We start from the raw sequence: 24162 nt of genomic DNA, 5'->3' as shown, positions 1-24162 counted from the left end.
GGTCTTATGGAATACATCTCAAATTATGAGGTGACAACCTGCCACTCACGGGAAAAATAATTGGATTGATAAGAACAAGTAGACGAGAAGCTATCTCACCGGGAGGATAAATGAAGAACTTGGATCATTGATAAACACCATAAGAGCAACAATCCTTAAAGGAAATCTTTATGTGAAATATAGCCCAAGATAACTCCAATGAAGAGATTGGTGGATTTAAAATACCTCATCTTGGTAAGTTGTGAAACACGAAGCACGAAGGGAAATTATCAGGAATGACATAACACCACCTCAAAAGATATGCGTGAAAGAATTGCACTCCGGATTGCAAGATGAAGAAAACTTGAGCTCCTCTGAAAAGAATCTTGATGAACACTTCTAGAAGGAATTAAATCCTTGATGAAACCATCATGTAGAACCTTCATGAAGAACTCCAGTAACAAAAGGATGATCAAGCGAAAGGAAAGAGACGTTGAAAACACAAGGTGAATCATTGCAATGATTAGATGGATCTTCGCGACGAGATAAAATGGAAACTTGGAACTGCGGAAAAGAAAGATAAAACAAATGAAAATGAGAATTTGATGAGCCTCCGGAATAAGGAATTAATCACTTGGATGAAACAAAAATAAGAATTATGTTATGCTTATCCTTCACCAATTAAATTGATGACAATGAACGGATTTGGCATATTGCTTATTCTCATAGAAAGGATTAAGATAGATATAGCGCAAACTTAAGAAGGTCTTCGACGAACCACCGGTAGAATTAGGAAACAACGAATGAATTGATATGATAAGAAAGAAGGAAGAAAAAAATCTTGAGCGAACCACCGTAAGAATTGAAAATGAACGAAGAAAAGATAAAGAAACATCGGGAAGAATTAGATAATGAATGAAGAAGCTTGAGGGGATTTAGTTACATGAGAACGAAGAGATCAAGAACTGATTAGAGGATAATTGATCGATGCACCGGTAAGATTATGAGAACGATAACTGAAAGCTGGGAATGAATAATTATGAGATGATGGGCTCTAGAGAATCAAACTGAAAATACTCTGAATTACTCCGGATGGGTGAAAAGAATTCTGACAATCGAAAACAATTATGAGAGGATGGCAACAAGCTGGAATCACGAATTTTGAAAAGAATGGAGCAAAATATGGAGGAAAAATCTTCTTCGGTCTTCAAAATCTGAGAATTACGACGAGAAACACCACCATGAATTATTGAGGCACTCCGGAATAATCAAAAGCGAAGAGATTGAGCCAACGATGAAAAGAATTTAACCGATCTTGGAGAAAGGCATTTGACTGATGATAACTCATTCTTACGTCAAACTATGAGAAATATTTGAGGATAGCTCCGGGAAAAGAAAAGAGTCAGGTAAGATCCTGGTAAAAGTCCTGTGGGTTAGGGCCCACTCAAAAGAAACACCGTTGAACGATTACTTGAAAAAGAGATAGCACCAGTTGAAAAAATGGCTTGAATGAGGTAACAACCTCGAAAGAGCTTGAATGAATGAGAATAAGCAGTAGCATCTTCTGAGATATGCTCAGCACTCCGGAACAAATGAATAGCGAGAGGTGAATGATTATGAGGTGCACCGGCATGGAAAAAACATTGAAACGAGGAAAGGATATGATCAACAGAGTTTGAATTGAATCCACCGGAGAAGAAAAAGGAATGACGAACTAGAAGAGCATCTTCATGTGAACCACCGGGTAGAACATTGAAAGAAAAGAATGAAGAGACTTCACAAGAATAAAAGGATGCTTGATTAAGAAAACCGATTCCTTGAAGAAAAGGGTGGGCGGGCGGGAAAAACAAAAGGCAACTTGGAACGGATGAAGCAAACACCATTGACGAAAAAACTGAGATTGGATCTTGCGGATGTTGAAACTGAACAGATCCGCTTGACGAGAGACACACCGGTCGAAAAGGATTGACATGAGAATCTCGATTATCATGAAGGACTAGTATTCACATCGGAGTACGAGAACACCATTTGGGGAAGGTATGGAATCAACATTTGACTTCGAAGCAACTCGAATACCACAGCTGAAAAACAAAACAAAGGATTGACTTGTAGAATAAGCCAGAACAAACATATGACAGAGATTCCGTCCGAAGTTTTCGTGGTGGGGCCTACACGGGCTCAATCGTACAGCACCATCATGTACAAGGCAGTGCACATGACATACGAAGCGTCCCCGAGTCGGCATAGCCAAGGACTCTTTAAGACACAACGAGACCACTGTAAAACCAACCGTGGATAGGCGGACCACTAGACGTCGAACCCCAATTTCATATCATACATCTGTTGGAAAGATATCCTAGGAGCTACTTGAATTCCCACTTATAAACTCCCGAAATTTTCCCGGTTATGCAATCAGGTGTTGCGGATACAGGGGAAGCATAATATATCACCCAAAACTAGCAAATCCTACATCCAACTGTATCCATCCTTCAACACATAACCAAGAAACCTTCGGAAATCGTCTACCTCAACCTTCGAAAAGCATCCGTTATACGAGTTATGGAAATACTCCCGAACTCCCGCCCCAGTACTGGGTGGCATCGAGGTTATCTCACCAACAACTGCATAAAAGAGATTTTCGATGTCGGCGAAACTAATCTTAGGTATTCCAGAACTGCAACGATAAAATTGTGACGACAACACCTCGGAGCTCAACTCCCCGGGACACTGCCACAACCCCTAAATGATAGGAGGCACCAAGAACAATGTTCTCGTCACAAAACCATTGGAACGATTCCAAGATACCTGCGTGATCCTAAAATTTTTTTTAGTGAAATTTGAGAAGAGAAGAGTCAAAACTCTACGTCAGGATGCCTTACTAGAGCGATGAAGGGACTGGGGAGTAAAAAGAATTCCTAACTCTCCGATATATAATTCCTAAATGACTCAAAACATTTTTCTAGACTCAACAACGCCAGCTATTCGATCAAGCAGGGGGGCTCCTAAGGTCGAGGAAGGCTCTGATACCAACTTGTAACGCCCTCGCTGCGGCGATATCTCCCACGTGTCGAAGCACGACTTAGAGGCATAACCGCATTGAAAGCAATGTCGCAAGTGAGGTAATCTTCGCAAACAACCCATGTAATACAATAAGGGAAAAGATACATAGTTGGCTTACAATCGCCACTTCACATAAATACATGAATAAAGCATTACATCATCCAAATACAATCAGGGCCCGACTACGGAGCCAAAATAAAATAAGACTACCCAAACACTACACAGATCCCCGATCGACCCCAACTAGGCTCCACTACTGATCAACTAGAACGAAAAAACACTAAGGACAAGATCTTCATCGAGCTCCTCCTGAGCTTGGTTGCGTCACCTGCTCGGCAACATCGGCACCTGCAAACTGGTTTTGGAAGTATCTATGAGTCACGGGGACTCAGCAATCTCACACCCTCGCGATCAAGACTATTTAAGCTTATAGGTAAGGTAAAAGGTATGAGGTGGAGCTGCAGCAAGCGACTAGCATATATGGTGGCTAACATACGCAAATGAGAGCGAGAAGAGAAGGCAAAGCACGGTCGATAAAGGTATGATCAAGAAGTGATCCTAGAACAACCTACGTCAAGCATAACTCCAACACTGTGTTCACTTCCCGGAATCCGCCGAGAAGAGACCATCACGGTTACACACGCGGTTTATGTATTTTAATTAAGGTCAACTTCAGGTTTTCTACAACCGGACATTAACAAATTCCCATCTGCCCATAACCGCGGGCACGGCTTTCGAAAGATCATATCCCTGCAGGGGTGTCCCAACTTAGCCCATCATAAGCTCTCACGGTCAACGAAGGATATTCCTTCTAGCGGGAAGACCCGATCAGGCTCGAAATCCCAGTTACAAGACATTTTGACAGGTAAAACAAGACCAGCAAGACTGCCCGATGCGCCGACATCCTGATAGGAGCTGCACATATCTCGTTCTCAGGGCAACACCGGATGAGCGCTCCGTACAACTAAAACCAGCCCTCAAGTTTCCTCGAGGTGGCGCTGTAAAGGACTCTAGTTCGGACCAACACTTAGACAAGCACTGGCCCGGGGGTTCAAATAAAGATGACCCTCGGGATGCGCGACTCCCAAGGGAAAAAGGCTAGGTGGCGAATGGTAAAACCAAGGTTAGGCCTAGCTGGAGGAATTTTATTCAAGGCGAACTGTCAAGGGGTTCCCATTATAACCCAACCGCGTAAGGAACGCAAAATCCGGGAACATAACACCGATATGACGGAAACTAGGGCAGCAAGAGTGGAACAAAACACCAGGCATAAGGCCGAGCCTTCCACCCTTTACCAAGTATATAGATGCATTAATTAAATAAGACATATTGTGATATCCCAACAAGTAAACATATTCCAACAAGGAACAACATCTCCATGTTCCAACAAGGAACAAACTTCAATCTTCACCTTCAACTAACAACGCTATAAGAGGGGATGAGCAAAGTGGTAACATAGCCAAACAACGGTTTGCTAGGACAAGGTGGGTTAGAGGCTTGGTTCAACAATATGGGTGGCATGATAAGAAAGTGGTAGGTATTGCAGCATAGGCATAGCAAAAGAGCGAGCAACTAAGCAAGCAAAGATATAAGTGATTTCGAGGGTATGGTCATCTTGCCTGAAATCCCGCAAGGAAGAAGAACGAGTCCATGAAGAAGATAAATGGACGAAGTCGAACGAATCCTCACAACACGACGTTATCGGAACCAACCCAAAGAAGCAACACCGGAAAGAAGTAATCAACATAGTAAACAACCACCACATAGACATGGCATGATGCACAATCAAGTATGATGCATGTCCGGTTTAACGAAGCATGGCATGGTAAAATGCACAAACAACCCTACAAATTAAGTGGAGCTCAACATGCAACTCCGTTGCATATTGACAAAACACCACATTCAAGTTATTTAGTTCGATCTCGTTTATGTACCCAACAATATTAAATGTTGTTAAACATGACAAGAGGGTGAAGCAAAGTAAAACTACCTATCTAGTCAAGTTTAAATGAGGCCGGAAGCAACGAACAACAATTCCGGTAAATCCCCATATGCATATATTAGGTTTGGTACTGTTCTGCCCTAAACCATATTTTATAGTTGCTAATCATGCAAAGTGATGCCACCATGTTAAACTAGGCATTTTTCCACCCCATTTACATATAAAGTTTGTTACAAACCGAGTTACGGTTAATTAGTTATGAATTAAATCATTTTAACATGGCATAGGAGCAAATTTAATCAAACATCATTTTAAACATTTTAAACATGGATGAAAATAGTATATTGTGAAACTAGACAAAATTTTAGGCATTTTTCATATATAAAGCATTTTAATCCGATGCACGGTTTAGAAGTTATTAAATGCATGATCCCAAAGGGGTTTTCTGCAAAACTGGAAACTCTGGGAAAAAAATAGCTAAAACGTTCTGCAGAAAAAAAATACATGTTGCGGGATGGATCTGGTTGGCCCATCAGTGGGAGGGGGCGCATCAGTGAGGCTCACCCATGGGCTTGGCCCGTTCGGTGGAGAGGAGAGAGGCCGGCAGGCTGGGCAGGCCGCGAAGGGGCGCGCTGGGCCTCGCAGGCAGATCGAGCGGAGGCAGGGCAAGGTCAATGCGAGGCAGGGACGCGGCTTCAGGTCGGGGCGCTCGTCTCCCTCGAGAAGAAAACGCAGCAGCAGGAGGAAGGAAGCGGCGACGTGGGATCCAGTTGACGTGAGGTCCAGGACGGCAGCAGGCGGTGGATCCGGGCGGGGAACGTCCAATCTTGCTGGAGGCGGGGCGGCGCTGCAGTTCGCGAGGCAGGCGCACGGGCGGAGCTGGAGGCCATGGCGGTGGCGGCCGAAGCACCAACAGCGGCGAGGACGAAGCAGGGGCGACCCGATGTCGCAGGTGATCCGGGCGGCGCAGGGGCTTGCGGCTCGGTGAGTGATGCGTGCAACGAGGAGGAGGGAGCTCGTGCTCCTGCATCCAGGACGAGGCGCGGTCGGGGACTCCGGTGCGAAATCCATGGAGGCTGGCGCATCGTGTTCTCCCTGTGAGAGAAAACAGAGAGGTGGAGGGAGTGAGAGGGAGAAGAACCAGAGGAGGAAGGGAAGGAAGAGGTGGTGCGACAGGGCCGGCCTGAGGACGGGGTCGCCGGCTGGTAGGTTCGCCGGGGCGGCGCGGCGTTGGAGGAGCTCGGCCTCGGGAGCGCTCAAGCGCGGCTGTGCTGGATGGATGAATCGGTTTGGTTGGATGGAGAACGAGAGAGGAAGCGGGATTGGCCAGATGGGGAATTCAAGGAATAGGAGGTGGGTGGATCGGGGAGGATCCCGATGAGGGAGTGGCGGCGGCCGAAAGGGAAAGATGGGACAAGTGCCCTCGGTTTTAGGGTTTTGTCCAAATAGCACTAGGAGTATATATATATATATATATATATATATATATATATATATATATATATAGAAAGAGGGAGACATTTAGGGACTAATTCGTCCCTCCAAATAAATCGAGCGGTCGAGAAAAATAGGGTAGGAAGTCCAATTAACAAAACGGAGACGTTTTGTAGATGTTTGGGGATGATCCGGAAACAACGGTGGCGACAGTCCGGGTCGGGTCCGGGACAGCTTTTCGGACACGCGCGCGAGAGGTCGGTTGGAACTCGTGGGCTGTGCAGAAGGGCTCGAGCTGAGAGAAGAGAAGAGAGAGAGAGACCTGGCGACTGTTTTTTGGAGACCGAAAACATCCGACGTTAGACCGACTATATTGCCGCTATAGTTATCCGTTGGGGCGTCAAATGAACTCCGAATGCGATGAAACTTGAGAGGCGGTCTACCTACACTATAATAAGACCGCACGCCAACTTTCAAACCATTCCGAAAACATTTTTCGGCCACTTATAAAATAATATTTCGGACATGCCGCGGGCGCATGCAAGTGTGTCTGGGCTCAGAACGGACAACGGAAGGAACTGGGAAACCCGGACGGCTGCAAGTTTTGAAAACATGATGATGCAATGCACATGATGACATGACAAGACGCAACACGCAAGCGAATGACATGGCAACGACAACAAATAACTGGAGGACACCTGGCACATCGGTCTCGGGGCGTCACATACACACTGAGAATGAATAATTCTGAGATGATGGGCTGCGGAGAATCAAACTGAAAAGACTCCTGAATTGCTCCGGATGGTTGAGAAGAATTCTCACAATCAAAACCAATTATGAGAGGATGGCACCAAGCTAGAATCACGAATCTTGAAGAGAATGGAGTAAGATTTAAGAGAACCTCTTCTTTGGTCCTCACAAACCCGAGAATGACGACGAGAAACAGCAGCATGAATTGTTGAGATACTCCGGGATGAAAATTAGAAAGGTTGAACCAATGATGAAAAGAATTTGACTGATCTTGGAGAAAGGCATTTGACCGATGACACATCATTCTTACGTCAAACTTTAAAATGACTTTGAGAATAACTCCAAAAAAAGAAGAGTTAGGTATGATCCTGGAAAAAGACCTATGGGTTAGGGCCCACTCAAAAGATATACCGTTGAATGATTACTTGAAGAGGAGATTGCACCGGTTGATTTAAATGGCTTGAATGAGATAACATCCTCAAAAGAACTTGAGCGAATTGAGAATGGAAATTTGAATCTTTTGAGATATCTTCAGCACTCTGGAACAATTGAATAGCGAGAAATGGATGATTAAGAGGTGCACCGGCATGAGAAAACATTTGAACTAAGGAAAGGATATGATCGACGAAGGTTGACTTAAATCCACCGAAGAAGAAAGAGAATGAAGAATGATGAACTAGAAACTCCGTTAGAATCTTCATGATAATCACCGGATAAGAACATTGACGGAAAATAATGGAGAGACTTCACATCAATAAGATGGATACTTGATTAAGAACTCTGAGTCCTTGAAGAAAAAGGGTGGGAGGGCGGGAAAAACAAAGACAACTTGGAACGGATGAAACAAACACCGTTGAGGAAAATCGAGAAGTGATCTTACCAATGTTGAAAATGATCGGATCCACTTGAAGAGAAAGACATTGGTTGAAAAAAAGGATTTACGTGACAATCTCGATTATCATGAAGGATTAGTGTCCACATAGAAATATGAGAACACCGTTTAGGAAAGGTATAGAATCAACACTTGGCATTGAAGCAACTAGAATACCACAACTCAAAACAAAAACAAGGATTGGCTTGAAAAATAAGCCGGAAACAAACATATGATAGACCCCATATCGTATCATGTGTCTGTTGGAAAATATCCTACGATATACTTGAATTCCCACTTATAAACTCCCGAAACTTTCTGGTTATGGAATCAGGTGTTGGGGATACAGGGGAAGCATAATATCTCACCCAAAACTAGCAAACCCTACATCCAGCTGTATCCATCCTTCAACACATAACCAAGAAACCTTCGGAAATCGTGTACCTCAACCTTCGAAAAGCATCCATTATACAAGTTATGGCAATACTCCCGAACTCCCGCCCCAGTACTGGGTGGCGTCGAGGTTATCTCACCAACAACTGCATAAAAGAGATTTTCGATGTCGGCGAAACTCGGGTATTCCAGAACTGCAATGATAAAATTGTGATGACAACACCTCAGAGCTCAACTCCCCGGGACACTGCCACAACCCCTAAATGTCAGGAGGCACCAAGAACAATGTTCTCGTCACAAAACCATCAGAACGATTCCAAGATACCCGCGTGATCCTAATTTTTTAGTGAAATTTGAGGAGAGAATAGTCAAAACGCTATGTCAGGAGGCCTCACCAGAGCGACGAAGGGACTGAGGAGTAAAAAGAATCCTACTCTCCGATATATATAATCCTAAGACTCAAAACATTTTCTTCTAGACTCAACAACATCAGCGATTCGATCAAGCAGGGGGGCTCCTAAGTCGGGGATGGCTCTGATTACCAACTTGTAACACCCACAATGCGGCTATATCTCCCACGTGTCGGGGCACTACTTAGAGGCATAACCGCATGGTAGGCATGTCACAAGAGGGGTAATCTTTACACATCCCATGTACTGAATAAGAAAGGGATAAAGAGTCGGCTTACAATCGCCACTTCACACAATACATAAATATAACATACATCATCCAGAATACAAACAAGGTCCGACTACGGAACCAAAATAAAAGAAGACAACCCCAATTGCTAGATCCCCGATCGTCCCAACTGGGCTCCACTACTGATCAACAGGAAACGAAACAAGACAATGATCAAGACATTCATCGAGCTCCCACTTGAGCTGGGTGGCGTCACCTGCACTGGTATCATCGGCACCTGCAACTGTTTGGAAGTATCTGTGAGTCACGATGACTCAGCAATCTCACACCCGTGAGATCAAGACTATTTAAGCTTATGGGTAGGAAAAGGTAGTGAGGTGGAGCTGTAGCAAGCACTAGCATAAATGGTGGCTAACTTACGCAAAAGAGAGCGAGAAGAGAAGCAATGCAACGGTCGTGAACTAGAAGTGATCAAGAAGTGATCCTGAAACTACTTATGTTCAAGCATAATACAAGAACCGTGTTCACTTCCCGGACTCCGCCGAGAAGAGACCATCACGGCTACACACGCGGTTGATGCATTTTAATTAAGTTAAGTTTCAAGTTCTCTACAACCGGACATTAACAAATTCCCATCTGCCCATTACCGCGGGCACGGCTTTCAAAAGTTCAAACCCTGCACGGGTGTCCCAACTTAGCCCATCACAAGCTCTCACGGTCAACGAAGGATATTCCTTCTCCCAGGAAGACCCTATCAGTCTCGGAATCCCGGTTACAAGACATTTCGACAATGGTAAAACAAGACCAGCAAGACCGCCCGATGCGCCGACATCCCGATAGGAGGTGCACATATCTCATTCTTAGGGCAACACCGGATTGTCCAAGATTCCGATAGGCCAACCCAGAGTTTCCCCTGGTGGCCACCGGCGACTGACATGTTCGGACCAACACTTAGACAAGCACTGGCCCGGGGGGGTTAAAATAAAGATGACCCTTGAGTCTACAGAACCCAAGGGAAGGTGATACGTTGTTAGGCAAATGTAAAACCAAGGTTGGGCCTTGCTGGAGGAGTTTTATTCAAAGCAAATTGTCAATGGGTTCCCATAACACCCAACCGTGTAAGGGACACAAAATCAAGGAACATAACACCGGTATGATGGAAACTAGGGCAGAAAGAGTGGAACAAAACACCAGGCATAAGGCCGAGCCTTCCACCCTTTACCAAGTATATAGATGCATTAAAGTAAATAAGAGATAATAATGATATCCCAACAATATTCATGTTCCAACATGGAACAAACTTCATCTTCACCTGCAACTAGCAACGCTATAAGAGGGGCTGAGCAAAAGCGGTAAAATAGCCAAACAACGGTTTGCTTGGAAAGGTGGGTTAGAGGTTGACATGGCAATATGGGAGGCATGATAAAGCAAGTGGTAGGTATCGCGGCATAGCAATAGAGCGAGAAACTAGCAAGCGAAGATAGAAGTGATTTCGAGGGTGTTGTCATCTTGCCTGAGATCCCGCAAGGAAGAAGAATGGGTCCATGAAGAAGACAAACAGACGTAGTCGAACGGATCCTCACAAACGCGACATTATCGGAACTAACCCGAAGAAGCAACACCGGAAAGAAGCGAACAACATAGTAAACAACCATCAAATCAACATGTCATGATGCACAACCAAGTATGGTGCATGTCCGGTTTAATGAAGCATGGCATGGCAAAATGCACAAGCAATCCTACAAATTAAGTGGAGCTCAATATGCAACGAGTTGCATATTGACGAAACACCATGTGACTTATTTAGTTCTCTCCAGTTTAAGTACTCAACAATATTAAATGTTGGTTAGCATGGCAAGAGGTGAAGCATATGAAAACTACCTATCTAGGCAAGTTTAAATGAGGCTGGAACAACAAACAACAAGTCCAGAAACTCCTCATGTGCATATTTTAGGTTTGGTACTGTTCTGCCCTAAACCATATTTTAGAGTTGTTAAACATGCAAAGTAAGGTCACCATGATAAACTAGGCATTTTTCTACCCCAATTACATATAAAGTTTATTAAATTTGGAGCTACGGTTATTTAGTTATGAAATAAAACATTTTAACAAGTTATTTAAGAAAAATTAATCAAATAGTAGTTTAAACATTTTAAACATGGTTGAAAGTTGCATATTATGAAGCTAGATGAAATTCTAGTCATATTTCATATATAATTCATTTTAAACCGATGCACCATTTGTGAGTTATTAAATGCATGAACTAGCGGGACTTTTCTGTAAAACTGCCAAACACCTGGATAAATAGCTAAAATTGCAACAGAGGAAAAAACACTATCGGGCTGAAACTGAACATGGCCCAACAGTGCCCAGGGGCAAACAGTGGCTGGGCTGAGGCTCACTTATAGGCCTTGGGCCGGTGGTGGAGCTAGGCAGGCTGGAAGGATCTGGGCTGTGGGGTGGCGCTGGCCCACGTGCGACGCTCGTCCATCTCTGCTCGAAGGAGAGGCAGGAGCATGGCGCGGCGGCTGCTGGTGATGGGGATGGCGGCGCGACGTGTAGGAGGTCGTAGGACGATGGGGATGGACGGATCCGAGGGCGGCGGTTCCAGATCCAGTGACAAAGGTGGTCGGCGGCGCTCAGGGATGCGGGATCCGGCGAAGTGGAGCTTGTCCATGGAGGTGGCCTCGTTGCTCCCGCGTGGGAGACAGAGAGTGAGGTGAGGGAGAGGGAGGACAGAGGGAAAGGAGAGAGAGGCGGAGCTGGCCTGGGGTCACCGACGGCGGCTCCTGGTCGCCGGAATTTGTCCCGGCGCGGTGCGAGGCGACACAAGCGATGGGGACGAGCGGGAAGGAGCTCGAGGCAGGGGCGCCTGCGGGGCTGCGTGCGCGCGGCGGCGTCTCGGGCCCGGTTGTGGCCGGGGCGGGCCTCGCGCGGGCTTCGTGGGCCGCGGCAGCGGGGAAGCCAGGGAGGCAACATGGAAGGCGGGGGTTAGACAGGGCGGCGGCTCAGGAGGTTTCTGGTGGCGGCGCGGCCTGTCGTGGCGCGACAAGTGGTGGCGGCGGGGTGGATCGATGCTGAGAATGAGGAGGAAGCGGCGGGGGCTGAGCTGGGGCGCAGAAAACAAGGTGGGGGGGTTGGAGGATGCCAAAAATGGCATGTGAGGGGTATATATAGGGAAGGTTTAGGGTTAGGGGGAATTAGGAGTGCTTTTTGCACCCTCCGATGCTGATCGGACAGCACCGGTTGCTAGGGGGGTTAGATGGGTCTAGTGGGTTGCAGGTGGGCTATGGAGAGTGTGATAGGCTGAGAGGAGAGAAGAGAAGGCAGCCCGACAACAGTTTTCGGAGACCGAATACATCCGACGTGTGGCCGGCTAAAGATGAAGGTGTTGCCGGACTAGCACTTGTGACAACCAACTCCTACGACATATTTGACTCACCAAATGAAGGAATTGGAAGATGCTTCATGGCTAAAGGTCCAAAGGTAACACACCCCGAGTATGTTGATTTCAATAGTGATGAAGATGATTTGCTAGGAGATGATGATTTACTTGTTGACAACTCTAGTTACGAAAGCTATGATGAGCTTGCTATTAATCATGATAATCAAGATAAAATGAATGACGATGATAAGAAGGAGATTGAGCGTCTAACTAAAGAACTAAACACTCTTAAGTTACCTCATTAAACTACCTTGGAAGATCATCGAGAACTTTTAAAGACTCATGATAAGCTACGCTTTGAAAAGCTCAACCTTGAGCAAGAACATGAGTTTTTAAAGGTAATCAATGATGATCTTCGCAAGAAAAGTTCTTCTTATATTGCCAAGCGTTTACTCTTGTCTACTTACATGCCACAAGTTAAATCTAGCAACAAGAACAAAAAAGATTCTTCATCTAGTAGTAACAACAATCATGCTAAATCCAATGTTGTTGCTTCTAGTAGCTCTCTTGATTCCACTAATGATTCTCTTAGGCAAGTTACACTTGAGCAAGAAAATAGCTTATTGAAGGGAATTATAGGGAAAGGTGTTTATAAGAGCCTTGCCGGAAGTAAGCAATTTGAGGAAATTGTACGCAAGCAAGGAAGACACCGGAAGAATCAAGGTGTTGGTTTTGAACAAAAGTTCAATGCCAATGGAGTTTAGTGGGAAGAAGATCAATACCCCAAGAAGAAGTTTGTTCCTCAACAAGAGAAGTATGATCCAGTTCTTTCAAAGGAACACAAGCTCAAGATGATCTTCCACCACAAGACCACAAGCAAAAAGGCAAGGACAAGCTTCAAGAGGAGATTGATGCATTCGAGGAAGCACCCAAGGCATTGGTCAAATGGATTCCCAAGACTACATCAAGTTCTACTTCAAGTACGACTAAAACCCCAAGGATTCCCATCAAGATGGTGTGGATCCCAAAGAACAAGAACTGGAGAGTTCTTGAGGGTGACTCCGCCAACCTACTTCACTCTTATCATTTTGGCAAGGACAAGTGCAACCAACTTTCATATCTTGCACTAGTTCAAGGAGTCACACACCCTCTTGTTGGTAAGACAAGGGACAAGGTAACCTAATGCTTCCATGGACATCATCTTGTGTACACATCACTCTATATCTATGGATATCCTTGTTTGTTCCTTGTGGGACTAACCCATGTAGGTATTGAAAGTGCAACTCACTCCAAAGGATTGCTCCGAATGATCTACATCAACATTGTGCATCCACATCTTCAACACCGACATGAAGTCATCATCGACAAAACCCAAGGTTAGTTGATCCCTCTTAGGGGGGATATCACATCTAGGGGGGCTTTACTCTAATCAATTGAGTTAAAGCAACTCTAATGGTGTGAGTACAACAATTCTCTATGTAAAAGTGGTAACCCCACTTGTGCTTAAACGATGAGTATGACCTATGATCAAATGTTCTCATTTGACTCCTAAGTCAATATACTCATATATAGATGACCTAGTCATCGCCAATTGCTTGATAGATTCTAGAGTGTCTGTGCATGCTTCGTCACATATTTCATTTTCCATTTTAATTGTGTGAGCATGTTGAATGCATATTTTTCTCATTCGAGGACATCCATTTGTTGCTTTGATTGGTTGGTTTTATCTCCTTTACCAAATGGATGGACAAGAATGCCTAAGAACTCCCTCTAGCTATCTATGCTTTTCTCGTCTCAAACTCTATTCATGCTACATAACAAAGTTTGATCAAGTCAGATTCGAACCACTCTGTGTGAGGAGCACTCGGAGTTCCTGATTCATCATAGACTTAAACTTCCAAAACCTCTTTGTGCATTTCGGTCTGACAGATTCATCCTTTTCGGTCCTACCGAGATCACTTAGTTGATCTAGGTTTTCAATCTCGGTGCAACCGATTAGAACCTTTCGGTCACACCGAGTTGCAGTAACTACCTGCAGTTTTGCATCTCGGTGACACCGAGTTGTTCCACTCGGTCACACCGATAGGGTCAGGTTATATATACTAACGGGCCAAATTTTGGAATTTTTTCCGAAACCCTTCGCCCGCGCATAATCTACTCTGCCTCTTCGGGTCTCTGGATCGTCTTCTCGCCGCCAGCGACCTCCTGCCGCTGGTCTCCGCCGCCATCAACGGCAAGCTGCTCCGCCGTTGCCGCCGTAGCGAACACTCGCCGCATTAGGGTAAGTGTTCGATCCCTTGTGCTGTCTTTTTCACTTTGATTCCTAGCACAAGGACAATGCCATGTTTCTTGCCACGATTGAGATTCATCCATCTAGCTAAAACTTCCTTAGGTCTAGATTGATTCGAAAATTTTAGGGTTAGCTCTCCGCAGAACTCATCTCGGACCGACCGAACTGTAGAAATCGGTCTCACCGATTCGGCCTTAGCCATTGCACATGCGCTCTTCGGTCTGGCCGAAACGTGCAAATCGGTGTGACCGAGTTCAAGATTCTGTGAAACCCTAGCAATCTCGGTGCCACCAAACTGTGACTCGGCCCTACCGAGTTCACTAGTTTAGGTTCCAAGTGTTGCTTCGGTATCACCGAGTTTGTCAATTCGGTAGATCCGAGATCACTTCTGTAGAGAACTAAAACTAAACTTTTTGACTCAATTGTTTTGCAAAACTCCTGTACTTTGTGATGCTCATCTTCTCTACCTCATCTATAATCTATTCACAGGGTCTACTGACAGTTTGCCTGCATGATGTCTGACCAAAGTGACAGCCAGAACAAGTCTGAACAGCAGGTGCAGATGAGTGAGGGTTCTGATCCCTCTAGCAGCTATGATGAGGGCAGCAGGAGCACACCAAGTAACTTGCCAAAGGCAGCTACCAGGACAAGGAAGAAGAAAACTTCTGATTCAGAGGATGAAGATTATGTGGCTGTTGAGGATGAGGCCACTTCAAGGAAAAAGGTGTTGAAGAAAGAGTATGGCACGGCTGCTACAACAAAGCCAGGAATGAAAATAAAGGCTCCAGCAAGAAGACTTCCTATGTCTAAGGCCAAAGCATTCACTGCTGAAACCTCCAAGCCAACTGAAGAGGCAGTTGGAGAAGTGAAGAAAAGGAAGGAAAGTGTCAAGAAGACCACTGCCAGAGTGCTTTGTAGATCATCAATAATGAGAGGTTCAGATGAAGAGGAAGAGGATGCTGCACCAGCACCCAAAGCACAAAAGCTCATGGAAGATGCAATCAGATCAAGGGCTACTCCATCTAAACCCAAAGCTGCTCCCAAGGCTAATGCTCCAGCTCAGAAGCCTAAACCCAAGAGAAGCACTAGAAACATTCCTACTGAGGAGAAAAATAAGGCCCCGGTGCCTGAAGCTGCTGCTGAAGAAGATGATGACTCAGTTGTGTTGAGGAAGCTGAAGCCCAAGATCCCTGACCACAATGATACACACCCTATGGCAGAAAACATGAAAATCAGGAAGGATGTAGGACTGAGGTTATGGAGACAGTCTGATCCATATGCTATCAGGAGGAGGACCGTTTGTGGACTACAGGTTTCACACCAAGGAACATCAAGACTTTTATGAGACAATCCTGCTTGACAAGAAGCCCATTGTGTGTGACATGAGATGGGTTGACTGGGAGTACATCAAGGAGAATGAAGATCACTATCCAGGTGTATATGACAGCTTCAAGGCATGTGGGGTTGATACCTTTGTGTCCCAGAAGCTCACCAAGTGGAACGATGAGCTAATCATGCAGTTTTACTCCACTACCCACTTCTACCCAGATGGAAAGATCATTTGGATGTCCGAAGGTACAAGGTACCAATCTTCTATTGAAGAATGGGCTCAGTTGATCAATGCCCCAGAAGAAAATGAGGATGACTTGGATATTTATGCTGAGAAGAAGAAAGACCACAACACAATGGCCAACATGTACAAAGAGATCCCAGATGCTGCTTTGGATACTCACAAGTTTGGATCTGTCGACTTCTTGTTGTCTGGTCTGCCTACTATAAATTGGATCTTTCAGACACACATTGCTACCCAAGTCAGGTGATCACAAGATGATCAGAGGACATGCCATCAACTTGCTGCATTTGTTTGATGTGCCTCAAAAATTCGAAGTCATGAGTCTGATTGTGGAGACAATCAAAAGGACAGCAGCTGATCAGAAGAGGAGTTGTGGGTATGCCCCACAAATTCAGGAGCTCATCAACTCAAAGATGGGCACAGGAAAATATCTTTTGGATAAGGAGCACCTGCCCATCTACACCAAATTTGAAGACAACACTGTTGTCATGGATGAAAATGAACCATCTTTAGCTCAAGCACATGAGAAGAGAGAAAAAGCAAGGGCAGAGAAAGTTGCAAAGATGCCAAGTGTTGAGGAGGCATCTCAGGTTTTCTTGAATAGCAAGCAAGATCAGCTTGGATATCTGATCCAATCAACCTTGAGGATTGAGAAGGGCTTGGCCACCCTGACTCAAAACCAGGAGAGCTTGGAGAGGATTATAGAGACCAAATTCTATGATCTTGATCTGAAGGTAACTGAGATCCAATCTGCAGTTGAGCAGCTTCAGGAGGAAGCAGAGGAGAAGAAGGGCAAGTCCACTACAGATGCTTTTTCTAGAGTACCCAGAGGACAAAGATCTGCTGCAGTGCCCATGACAAATATTCGAGCTTCAATGTCAGCACCAGCAGCCATAGTTCCAGTCCCACCTCCAGCAGCCACTCCACCAGCTCCAACTACTTCATTGGAAGCCTTCGTCCTTGGAGTTCTCTCTACATCACCTCCCAAAGATCAAGCCAGAGAGTCGTTTAGCACTATGCATTTTTGAACTTTTTGGTAACTTGTTGCCAAAGGGGGAGAAAAATGTATAGATCATAGGCTTCAAGAGAGAGTGTCGTTCTTTTTATCTCTCTTGCTATTTTGGTTGAACTTCTTTATTGAGTGCTTGTGTGAGATACTTTATGTCCTTGTGAGATACTTGTTGATCATGTATTTGATCATATGCTACCCTTAATGCTTGTTGGATGATATCATCTCTTATATCCTTATATGATCATTCACTTGCTTGGTGGTGAGTGCATGCTTTTATTCTCTATCATTTTGAGTGTTCCACCAAGATGTATGTGACATGGAAGAGTAACCCATGATCCTAATCGGTTGTGCATTTGCATTCAAAAGCAAATTTTAAATAATGCACAAATTTAGGGGGGGCTCTTGCTTATCACATACTTCTTAAAGCGACGATGTTTTTTCAATCTTATTTATCATTTGTCGAAGCTTTGATCTATATGTTGTCATCAATTACCAAAAAGGGGGAGATTGAAAGTGCAACTATCCCTTGGTGGTTTTGGTAATTCATAAAAACATATAACTCATTGAGCTAATGCTACTTAAAGATAAACATTTCAGGAAAGCTCAATGATTGGCATGGCATGGATGAGAAAAGTGGATCCCTCAAAATTCTAAGGACAAAGAATTGGCTCAAGCTCAAATCTGAGGACTCTACATCTTTTCATTTTAAGTGATCCAAGACCACATTGAGTCCATAGGAAAAGCCAATACTATTAAGAGGGGATGAGGTGTTGCCTAATGGCTTGCTTGCTCAAAGTGCTTAGTGATATGCTCCAAAGTCCTCAACTACTTTCTCACATCCACATATGTCCCAAACCAAAAGTCAAACTCGGCCCCACCGAAACTTTCTATCTGGCCCCACCGAGTTCAGTTGACATAGCCATTGCCAGAAACCCTAGTCTTTTCGGTCTCACCGATAGGGATCTCGGTCTCACCGATATGGGATTGTAATCTCTCTATTTCCCTTGTAACATTTCGGTCAAACTGAGATGAGCGATCGGTCCCACCGAGATTGCAATGCAAACTCTCTGTTTCCCTTTTGTAACATTTCGGTCCAACCGAGATGAGCGAATCGGTCCCACCGAGTTAGCCTGACCAACTCTCTGTTAGTCCATTACCAAAATCGGTCTCACCGAGTTTGTGTAATCGGTCTAACCGAGATTACGTTATGCCCTAATCCTAACAAAATCGATCCCACCGAGTTGATATGTCGGTCCCACCGAAAATCCTAACGTTCACATTTTGAACTAAATCGGTCTGACCGAGTTTTATGATTCGGTCCCACCGAGTTTGGTGATTTGTGTGTAACGGTTAGATTTTGTGTGGAGGCTATTTATACCCCTCCACCCACTCTTCATTCGTTGAGAGAGCCATCAGAACATGCCTACACTTCCAACATACATTTTCTGATAGAGAACCACCTGCACTTGTGTTGAGGTCAAGATATTCCACTCCAACCACATAAATCCTTGATCTCTAGCCTTCCCCAAGTTTCTTTCCACTCAAATCATCTTTCCACCAAATCCAAATCCTGTGAGAGAGAGTTGAGTGTTGGGGAGACTATCATTTGAAGCACAAGAGCAAGGAGTTCATCATCAACACACCATTTGTTACCTCTTGGAGAGTGGTGTCTCCTAGATTGGTTAGGTGTCACTTGGGAGCCTCCGTCAAGATTGTGGAGTTGAACCAAGGAGTTTGTAAGGGCAAGGAGATCGCCTACTTCGTGAAGATCTACCCGAGTGAGGCAAGTCCTTCATGGGCGACGGCCATGGTGGGATAGACAAGGTTGCTTCTTCGTGGACCCTTAGTGGGTGGAGCCCTCCGTGGACTCGCGCAACCGTTACCCTTCGTGGGTTGAAGTCTCCATCAATGTGGATGTACAATAGCACCACCTATCGGAACCATGCCAAAAATCTCCGTGTCTCCAATTCCGTTTGCACACTCCAAACTCCTCCCTTTACCTTCATATGCAATTGTTTTACTTTCCGCTGCTATACTCTTAGAATTGCATGTGTAAGTTGATTGCTTGACTTGTGCTAAGTTGCTAAAATCTACCAAGAACTAAAATTGGGAAAAGGCTAGATTTTTATTTGGTCAAGTAGTCTAATCACCCCCCCCCCCCTCTAGACATACTTTCGATCCTACAAGTGGTATCAGGGCTTTGGTCTCCATTTGCTTTGATTTCCATAGCTTTTGGTGGTCATAGCCTTGGTTTCACAACCTAGGAGAGTATGGCGTCTAGCGAGAGAAATTACCACCATAGAGGTCCTTACTTTGATGGTACAAATTTTGATAGTTGGAAGCATAAGATGAAAATGCATATTCTTGGACATAACCCCGCCGTTTGGGCTATTGTGTGTATTGGCTTGCAAGGTGAACTATTCGATGGGAGAGAACCAAACCGTGAAGCTACCGTGGAAGAGTTGAAGATGCTACAATACAATGCTCAAGCTTGTGATATTCTCTTCAATGGATTATGCCCCGAAGAATTCAACAAAATCAGCCGTCTTGAGAATGCAAAGGAAATTTGGGATACTTTGATTGATATGCACGAAGGTACCAAATCTGTCCAGAAATCCAAATTGGATGTGCTTCAAAGTTAGCTTGACAAGTTCAAAATGAAGGATGGTGAAGGCATCACTAAAATATACTCTAGGCTTGCTCTCATCACAAATGAGATTGCTGGCTTAGTAAGTGAAGAGATGATCGATAGATTCATCATCAAGAAGATCCTAAGAGCCTTGGATGGAAAATATGATACCGTGTGCACATTGATCCAGATGATGCCCAATTACAAAGATCTCAAGCCAACGGAAGTTATTGGAAGAATTGTTGCTCATGAGATGTCACTCAAGGATAAGGAAGAGCTTCACAACAAGTCAAGTGGTGCTTACAAATCCTCGTGTGATGCTCCCACATCACCAACTGAGAAGCAAACCTTCAATCAAGAATTGAGTCTAATGGTGAAGAACTTCAACAAGTTCTACAAGAGTAGAAGCAAGGAAAGAAGTTCCAAGTCAAGGTCCTACAATGACAAAAGATCTTCTAGTCGTAAGCGTAATTGCTACAATTGTGGAAGACCCGGACACTAATCCAATGAATGTACGGCCCCCTACAAAATAAGAGAAGATTCTCCCAAGAGAAGGAGTAGAGATGATCGTTATGAACGAAGACCCTCTCGGAGAAGCAAGGACTCGGAAAGGAAGGACAAGAACGAAGACCCTCTCGGAGAAGAAAGGACTCAGAAAGGAAGGACAAGCCATCAAGGATCTACACAAAAAGAAGACATCAAGCTCATGTTGGTGAATGGGTATCCGGTTCCGACTCCGACTCCGACAATCACTCTGAAAGAAGTTATCACTCCGACTCCGAATATATACAAGATGAAGGTATTGTCGGACTAGCACTTGTGACAACCAACTCCTATGACATATTTGACTCACCAAATGAAGGAATTGGGAGATGCTTCATGTCTAAAGGTCCAAAGGTAACACACCCCGAGTATGTTGATTTCAATAGTGATGAAGATGATTTGCTAGGAGATGATGATTTACTTGTTGACAACTCTAGTTATGAAAACTATGATGAGCTTGCTATTAATCATGATAATTAAGATAAAATGAATGACGATGATAAGAAGGAGATTGAGCGTCTAACTAAAGAACTAAACACTCTTAAGTTAGCTCATGAAACTACCATGGAAGATCATCGAGAACTTTTAAAAGACTCATGATAAGCTACGCATTGAAAAGCTCAACCTTGAGCAAGAACATGAGTTTTTAAAGGTAATCAATGATGATATTCGCAAGAGAAGTTCTTCTTATATTGCCAAGCCTTTACTCTTGTCTACTTACATGCCACAAGTTAAATCTAGCAACAAGAACAAGAAAGATTCTTCATCTAGTAGTAACAACAATCATGCTAAATCCAATGTTGTTGCTTCTAGTAGCTCTCTTGATTACACTAATGATTCTCTTAGCCAAGTTACACTTGAGCAAGAAAATAGCTTATTTAAGGGAATTATAGCGAAAGATGTTTATAAGAGCCTTGACGGAAGTAAGCAATTTCAGGAAATTGTACGCAAGCAAGGAAGACACCGGAAGAATCAAGGTGTTGGTTTTGAACGAAAGTTCAATGCCAATGGAGTTTAGTGGGAAGAAGATCAATACCCCAAGACAAAGTTTGTTCCTCAACAAAAGAAGTATGATCCTACTTCTTTCAAAGGAACACAAGCTCAAGATGATCTTCCACCACAAGACCACAAGCAAAAAGGCAAGGACAAGCTTCAAGAGGAGATTGATGCATTTGAGGAAGCACCCAAGGCCTTGGTCAAATGGATTCCCAAGACTACATCAAGTTCTACTTCAAGTACGACTACAACCCCAAGGATTCCCATCAAGATGGTGTGGATCCCGAAGAACAAGAACTAGAGAGTTCTTGAGGGTGACTACGCCAACCTACTTCACTCTTATCATTTTGGCAAGGACAAGTGCAAACTACTTTCATATCTTGCACTAGTTCAAGGAGTCACAAACCCTCTTGTTGGTAAGACAAGGTACAAGGTAACCTAATGCTTCCATGGACATCATCTTGTGTACACATCACTCTATGTCTATGGATATCCTTGTTTGTTCCTTGTGGGACTAACCCATGTAGGTATTGAAAGTGCAACTCACTCCAAAGGATTGCTCCGAATGATCTACATCAACATTGAGCATCCACATCTTCAACACCGACATGAAGTCATCATCGACAAAACCCAAGGTTAGTTGATCCCTCTTAGGGGGGATATCACATCTAGGGGGAGCTTTACTCTAATCAGTTGAGTTAAAGCAACTCTAATGGTGTGAGTACAACAATGCTCTATGTAAAAGTGGTAACCCCACTTGTGCTTAAACGATGAGTATGACCTATGATCAAATGTTCTCATTTGACTCCTAAGTCAATATACTCATATATAGATGACCTAGTCATCGCCAATTGCTTGATAGATGCTAGAGTGTTTGTGCATGCTTCGTCACATATTTCATTTTCCATTTTAATTGTGTGAGCATGTTGAATGCATTATTTTCTCATTCGAGGACATCCATTTGTTGCTTTGATTGGTTGGTTTTATCTCTTTTACCAAATGGATGGACAAGAATGCCTAAGAACTCCCTCTAGCTATCTATGCTTTTCTTGTCTCAAACTCTATTCATGCTACATCACAAAGTTTGATCAAGTCAGATTCGAACCACTCTATGTGAGGAGCACTTGGAGTTCCTGATTCGTCATAGACTTAAACTTCCAAAACCTCTTTGTGCATTTCGGTCTGACAGATTCATCCTTTTCGGTCCTACCGAGATCACTTAGTTGATCTAGGTTTTTAATCTCAGTGCAACCGATCAGAACCTTTCGGTCACACCGAGTTGCAGTAACTGCCTGCTGATACGTCTCCGTTGTATCTACAATTTTTTATTGTTCCATGCCAATATTATTCAACTTTCATATACTTTTGGCAACTTTTTATACTATTTTTGGGACTAACATATTGATCCAGTGCCTAGTGCCAGTTCATGTTTGTTGCATGTTTTTTGTTTCGCAGAATATCCATATCAAACGGAGTCCAAACGGAATAAAAACTGACAGAGTTTTTTTGGAATATATATGATTTTTGGGAGAAGAATACACGCGAGACGATGCTCGAGGGGCCCACGAGGTAGGGGGCGCGCCCTGGGGAGGCAGGCGCGCCCCTGAACCTCATGGCCACCCCGTAAGGCAGTTGATGCCCTTCTTTAGCCGAAAGAAAGCTAATTTCCGGATATATATCATGTCAAAATTTCAGCCCAATCAGAGTTACGGATCTCCGGGAATATAAGAAACGGTGAAAGGGAAGAATCTGAGAACGCAGAAACAGAGAGACAGATCCAATCTCGGAGGGGCTCTCGCCCCTCCCGTGCCATGGAGGCCATGGACCAGAGGGGAAACCCTTCTCCCATCTAGGGAGGAGGTCAAGGAAGAAGAAGAAGGAGGGGGGCTCTCCCCCCTTGCTTCCGGTGGCACCGGAATGCCACCGGGGGCCATCATCATCACCGCGATCTACACCAACACCTCCGCCATCTTGACCAACATCTCCATCACCTTCGCCCCTCTATCTATAGCGGTCCACTCTCCCGCAACCCGTTGTACTCTCTACTTGAACATGGTGCTTTATGCTTCACATTATTATCCAATGATGTGTTGCCATCCTATGATGTCTGAGTAGATTTTCGTTGTCCTATCGGTGGTTGATGAATTGCTATGATTGATTTAATTTGCTTGTGGTTGAGTTGTTGTACTTCGGTGCCCATCATATGATTGCACGCGTTGATCACACCATAGGGTTAGTTGTATGTTGATAGGACTATGTATTGGAGGGCAAGAGTGACAGAAGCTTCAACCTAGCATAGAAATTGATGCATACGGGATTGAAGGGGGACCAATATATCTTAATGATATGGTTGGGTTTTACCTTAATGAACGTTAGTAGTTGCGGATGCTTGCTAATAGTTCCAATCATAAGTGCATAGAATTCCAAGTCAGGGATGACATGCTAGCGCTGGCCTCTCCCACATAATACTTGCTATCGGTCTAGTAAAGTAGTCAATTGCTTAGGGGCAATTTCGCAACTCCTACCACCACTTTTCCACACTCTCTATATTTACTTTATTGTTTCTTTATCTAAACAGCCCCTACTTTTTATTTACGTATGATACATCTCCAACGTATCTATAATTTTTGATTGCTCCATGCTATATTATCTACTGTTTTGGACTA

Source organism: Triticum aestivum, chromosome 7A, assembly GCF_018294505.1.
Source record: "Triticum aestivum cultivar Chinese Spring chromosome 7A, IWGSC CS RefSeq v2.1, whole genome shotgun sequence".
Classification (NCBI taxonomy): Eukaryota; Viridiplantae; Streptophyta; class Magnoliopsida; order Poales; family Poaceae; genus Triticum; species Triticum aestivum.
Note: the sequence above shows the minus strand (reverse complement) of the source record.